The 5,861-nt window shown below is 40.4% G+C and overlaps 1 long non-coding RNA gene across 1 annotated transcript; it reads right to left on the bottom strand.

The window, feature by feature from the left end:
• Positions 1-3,289: 3,289 nt before the first annotated feature.
• On the bottom strand, positions 3,290-5,087 carry LOC124865180. Its single transcript, XR_007037487.1, has 2 exons — positions 4,357-5,087; positions 3,290-4,237 (listed from the first exon to the last, which is right to left on the bottom strand). It is a non-coding gene; the product is annotated as an uncharacterized LOC124865180 (long non-coding RNA).
• Positions 5,088-5,861: the final 774 nt, after the last annotated feature.

Raw genomic sequence — 5,861 nt, 5'->3', positions numbered from 1 at the left:
GATTGATTTTCTAGAGCTGCAGCTGATGAGGTAAAAACACCAACAGATTTACAGTTTTACAGGAAATATTTGCTTCTAGTTTTACTTCATTTCAACGTTACCTTCATCTTCATATCTGCAACCATTGTTGACTTTTTCTGATTCTAAAACAGATAATTGATCATTTTTGTGGTTTTTATTGTAATAAATAGTATTTTTAAATTCAGATGAGATGATTTCAGAGTTTCTTTGAGCCTGATGTGTTTAGAAAGTAGATTTAGGTGAAAATGAACCATCAGATCTCAGTTCTGTTGGACATGAAGACCATGAATCATTGAAGTGTTTGTGTCTGTCCATCTAATGCAGACAGAAGCTGCAGACCTGGAGAAACAGAGCTTAGAAAACACAAACATCTGATCTGAGATGTTTCTCTCATGTCAAGAACCAGGAAGCTGCTGGAAGTTCTGATCCAGAAACAAACAGACTCACCTGGTTGAACTATCAGATCAATGGTGCTGATGAGGTCAGTGTCCTGATTGGATCTCTTCCTGCGATTATTTCCTCTCTGATCAACTCGACACTCATATCTTCCTGTATCATCAGTCGTCACTTTCTTCAGAACCAAAGACACGTCTCCATTCTTCACGTCCTTCAGATCCACCCGGTTCTTAAAGGATGGAAATTGACCCTCTGGATCAAACTGCTTGGATTTGTATAAAAGAACAAACTGATCTGACTTCAGATCAGTTCTGATCCACTCTACAACTTTAAAATCTTTCTTCTCAGCTGGTCTACAAGGCAGAGTGACTTCTTCTCCAGGTTCAGCTCTGATGTTTCTCTGACCTGCAGGAGAGGAAACATCACAGAGCAGAGATGTTAAAGCTCCACATTCAGAATAAGAAGATTAATAATTTACTGTCTAATGCTGCTTTAGAAACAGACTCTAGTTGATTAAAACATTATAATTATTGTCTATTTATAGTTGAAACCAGATCTTGACCTTTTATGGCCCCCAGGCCTCACCTGACCTTTGACCTCTCCCAGACCAGAGAAGAGTAAAACCTCTCAGCTTCATCTCTGGCTGATTGATTGATTGGTTCTTCTCTGATATAAAGTTTCAGATAATTATCAGCTGATCAACATCAGATTTAATCTACAGTGAAAACCAAGAACAGATGATTGAAGTTAAAGTTTTCAGATCATGTTAAACATTGTTAGTGTTAATATCACGGTCCGGTAGAACCATGGTATATTTATTGAAGGTTATCCCACCATGAGAATCTCAGTTACTATAAATGTATGATATTTAAACTAAGATTTTCTCTTTCATTGTAAAGTCTGAAACTTGAAGGTTTTCTAAATTATTTGCAACATAAATCCCAGAAGTCCTCTAAGGTTGAGGTGGAGCATTTATGGGATGAACATCTGGATATTTCCCAGCAAGTAAACAGCAGATCCAGACTCCTCCAGAATCAGAACATCTCCCAGCTGCAGACTGGATGCAGCCATGTTGCAGCTTCTTCCTCGCTGCTACAGGCGGGTTTTCCAGAACCTCTTAGAGACGTTCATGGTGGGTCTGAACCCAGGAGAAGTGGTTCTGATACAGGACAAGAACACGGCTGTACCATTTAACCTCTGGAACATGTCCAGATGTGCAGCTCCTAAATTTACCATTTTAATCTTAGAGGACTTCTGGTACTTTAGTCTGACTTTATAATCTCAGTAAACTTCTACGTTTCTTCATGCAAACATCTGACTTTACAACATTAGAGAATATCTTAGTTTTAATATCAGAAATTTATGTCTTAAATCCTGGAAACTTATCCTTATTTTCTTGCAAATGTACAACTTTGTGACATCAGGGAAGTATTATCTTGAAAAGATGTGAAGTTAATCTAGAAATCTCTGATTTCTCTTCTAGTCCAGATTATTTTTATTCTTTATCAACAATGACCCCAATTCTCCATCTTAGCTGTATGACCTGATGATGAAGACACAGAAACAAATATTAAGATGTTTAAAATAAATGCTTCCAGTGTCAGAAACGTCCTAAATGCAGCTGGTTGAATCTGAGAAGGTTTAAGATGTTAAATTTACTTTTAGTAACGAGTCCAAACTGTCAGGAATCTCTGACTGGATCAGGGAGAAACTATCAGGTAGAAATGAGTTTTATCCTTCATGTTGAAAACTTCTCACAGGTTGTCCTGGATGATCACCTTCATGGTCCAGTCATGTTCTCAACTTCAGATTCTGATAATGGAGGTGGGTTCGGTTTGATGATGAATATTTCTGTCTTCTACGGCGCAGCAGAACAGGAACAACAGCAGAACCAGATCAACTATCAGTCCATTCCTGTTCCCTCCATCCTCTTTGTTCCCTGCAGAACAGAACCAGGTGTGATTCTGATCCGTCAGGTAGGAGGTGACTGATGATCTGCTCTCTGATCTCAGACCAGCTGCTTTCTACAGAGTCTCATCAACACTGCAGGTATCTCGTAGAAGAACATGTCCACCGGTTCCCAGGCAGCATGGAGGCAGATCAGTGAAGAAGACAAGAATTAACTCCATTTTAAGAAGATTTCAACTTGTCTGCATCTTTCTGGAATCAGTCAAATTTGACTCTAAAAGGTTCTTTGAAAAGCATCTCAGCACCAGCTGCCTGGACTGGCCAACTAGACTGGATCCATTCCTGAAATGTGGTCCAGGGGCCACAAAATCCATCCTAGGGCCACAAATGGCCCCTGAGCTACAGTTTGGGACCCCTGCCATGACCTCTATGAAACAATCTGAGATGAATGCTGTTTTGGTCTCATTTTATTCTTCAGGGGACGTCATCCACATAAACAGCCCAACGTTCAGAGCCAACAGTGGAACCAACAGCCTGGTGGGTCAGAAGGTTCTGGGACGTCCCGGTCCGGTTTCAAAGCTGGAAAGTGCAGATTTCTAACCCTCTCCTAGTTTCTAACATTAACAGGTGGAGATATGATGATTTTTAGCCTGATAATAAACATAAATATTTCTCCAGGTGTAAAAGTTGGATGGATGAGATGGACAGGTCTGACATGTCTTTAGATGTTTCCATCAGTAGAATCAGATCATATTGATTCAATCATCTTCCTTCACTTCATTTGGTTCTAGTTGATGTTTGATTGATTGATTTTCTAGAGCTGCAGCTGATGAGGTAAAAACACCAACAGATTTACAGTTTTACAGGAAATATTTGCTTCTAGTTTTACTTCATTTCAACGTTACCTTCATCTTCATATCTGCAACCATTGTTGACTTTTTCTGATTCTAAAACAGATAATTGATCATTTTTGTGGTTTTTATTGTAATAAATAGTATTTTTAAATTCAGATGAGATGATTTCAGAGTTTCTTTGAGCCTGATGTGTTTAGAAAGTAGATTTAGGTGAAAATGAACCATCAGATCTCAGTTCTGTTGGACATGAAGACCATGAATCATTGAAGTGTTTGTGTCTGTCCATCTAATGCAGACAGAAGCTGCAGACCTGGAGAAACAGAGCTTAGAAAACACAAACATCTGATCTGAGATGTTTCTCTCATGTCAAGAACCAGGAAGCTGCTGGAAGTTCTGATCCAGAAACAAACAGACTCACCTTGAACCATCAGACCAATGATGCTGATGGGGTCAGTGTCCAGATTATTTTCTCTCTGAACTCGACACTCATATCTTCCTGTATCATCAGTCGTCACTTTCTTCAGAACCAAAGACACGTCTCCATTCTTCACGTCCTTCAGATCCACCCGGTTCTTAAAAGATGGAGACTGAACCTCTGGATCAAACTGCTTGGATTTGTATAAAAGAACAAACTGATCTGACTCCAGATCAGTTCTGATCCACTCTACAACTAGAACATCTTTCTTCTCAGCTGGTCTACAAGGCAGAATAACTTCTTCTCCATGTTTAACTGTGATGATTCTCTGACCTGCAGGAGAGGAAACATCACAGAGCAGAGATGTTAAAGCTCCACATTCAGAATAAGAAGATTAATAATTTACTGTCTAATGCTGCTTTAGAAACAGACTCTAGTTGATTAAAACATTATAATTATTGTCTATTTATAGCTGAAACCAGATCTTGACCTTTTATGGCCCCCAGGCCTCACCTGACCTTTGACCTCTCCCAGACCAGAGAAGAGTAAAACCTCTCAGCTTCATCTCTGGCTGATTGATTGATTGGTTCTTCTCTGATATAAAGTTTCAGATAATTATCAGCTGATCAACATCAGATTTAATCTACAGTGAAAACCAAGAACAGATGATTGAAGTTAAAGTTTTCAGATCATGTTAAACATTGTTAGTGTTAATATCACGGTCCGGTAGAACCATGGTATATTTATTGAAGGTTATCCCACCATGAGAATCTCATATGGGTCCATGTTTACTAGGAACTACAGCAGAGCAGCTGGTTGGACCTTCACACGCCTGCTGGTCACTTTGTCTCATTCTATCTAGCAGCAAGAAGGTCCTGGGTCAGAATCCTGGTCCAGGGTCTTTCTAATGTAGTTTGGAGGTTCTCCCTGTGCAGGCTTGGGTTCTCTCTGGGTACTCCAGCTTCCTCCCTCAGTCTAAAAACATGACCATTAGGTTAACTGGTCTCTAAATGGTCCTGAGGTGTGAGTGTGTCCATGCTGGTCTGTCCTGTGATGGACTGAAGACCTGTCCAGGGTGGACCCCACCTCTCTGAGACCCTGGAGATAGGAACCAGTCCCCCAATGGATGGTGAGATCTGAAAGGTTTTAGGACCATTTATCTCCATAATTCATCTACATGTTTCTACTGGTATGAGACGGACGTAAGAAGGGATGAAATATAAAATGTAGGAATGAAACAGGTATGAATCAGCAACAGGGAGAACCGACCCAGTGTTCTGACCAAACAGCCATCAACCCATCCCACCCTGAGGTCCAGCTTATGAACAGACCAGAGAAGTGTTCCCAGACCTACTTCATGCCTCTTATTTGGTTCTGTTAACATCTCTGTTAGGTTGACAAGCAGCTCATGTCTATAAAAGCCTTTAGTTCCTCGTCTCGTTCAGATCATTGTGTTTGTTCATCAAAGATTCTGCTGTTTAGCTTCAAACTTGCATCCTGACATCCACTGTATATTCTGTGCATATAATGATGCTGCCTTGTTAACAATGAGGATTTATTCAAACTGAAATACTACATTTATACCAAGTACAGCAGGTTAATAGTATCATGGAGTCTAATGATTGTTATATTCATTCATTCATCTTCTATTCCACTTCTTCCATAGTGGGTCCATAGTGGGAAGCTGGTGCCTGTCTCCAGCAGTCTATGGGTGGGAGGCAGGGTCCACCCTGGACAGGTCACCAGTCCATCACAGGGCAACACACAAACATACAGGACAAACAACCGAAATACAGACGACTTAGCTAAACTCTCTGCTGGATGTTTTCACTAAAAAACTCATTCATCTGATGATTTATCTGCTCTGCTTTACAGAGACTTTGATTTTTATGATGCCTTCAACTAAGTTCTAAGCAGCTGAGTTTGATCTGATCCTCTGTAGAACCGCAGCATAACATCAGATTAATGCACAGCTCATATATTATAGAACAGAAATATCCTTTATTGCTCCTCAGTGGGAACTTCAGGTGACCAGCAGCAAAGTGACAGATTGACATGATTGTTTTTGATGAAGCCAACACCAAAGACACGGACCTGGACGGCTGCTTTCATAGACTGCCTGCTGTTCAGGATTATCAGCTCGTCTCATTGAGAACCATCAGCTCATGGTCCATTATGATACACCAAACCTCAAAGTCATTTCAGGAGCCCAAGTCCAGGGATCACAAACCTTCAGCAGACAAGATATCAAAAACCAGCCATCATGT

The sequence above is a fragment of the Girardinichthys multiradiatus genome, unplaced genomic scaffold (assembly GCF_021462225.1).
Source record: "Girardinichthys multiradiatus isolate DD_20200921_A unplaced genomic scaffold, DD_fGirMul_XY1 scaffold_35, whole genome shotgun sequence".
NCBI classification, from domain to species: domain Eukaryota; kingdom Metazoa; phylum Chordata; class Actinopteri; order Cyprinodontiformes; family Goodeidae; genus Girardinichthys; species Girardinichthys multiradiatus.
Note: the sequence above shows the minus strand (reverse complement) of the source record. Positions and strands in the feature narration are given on the sequence as shown.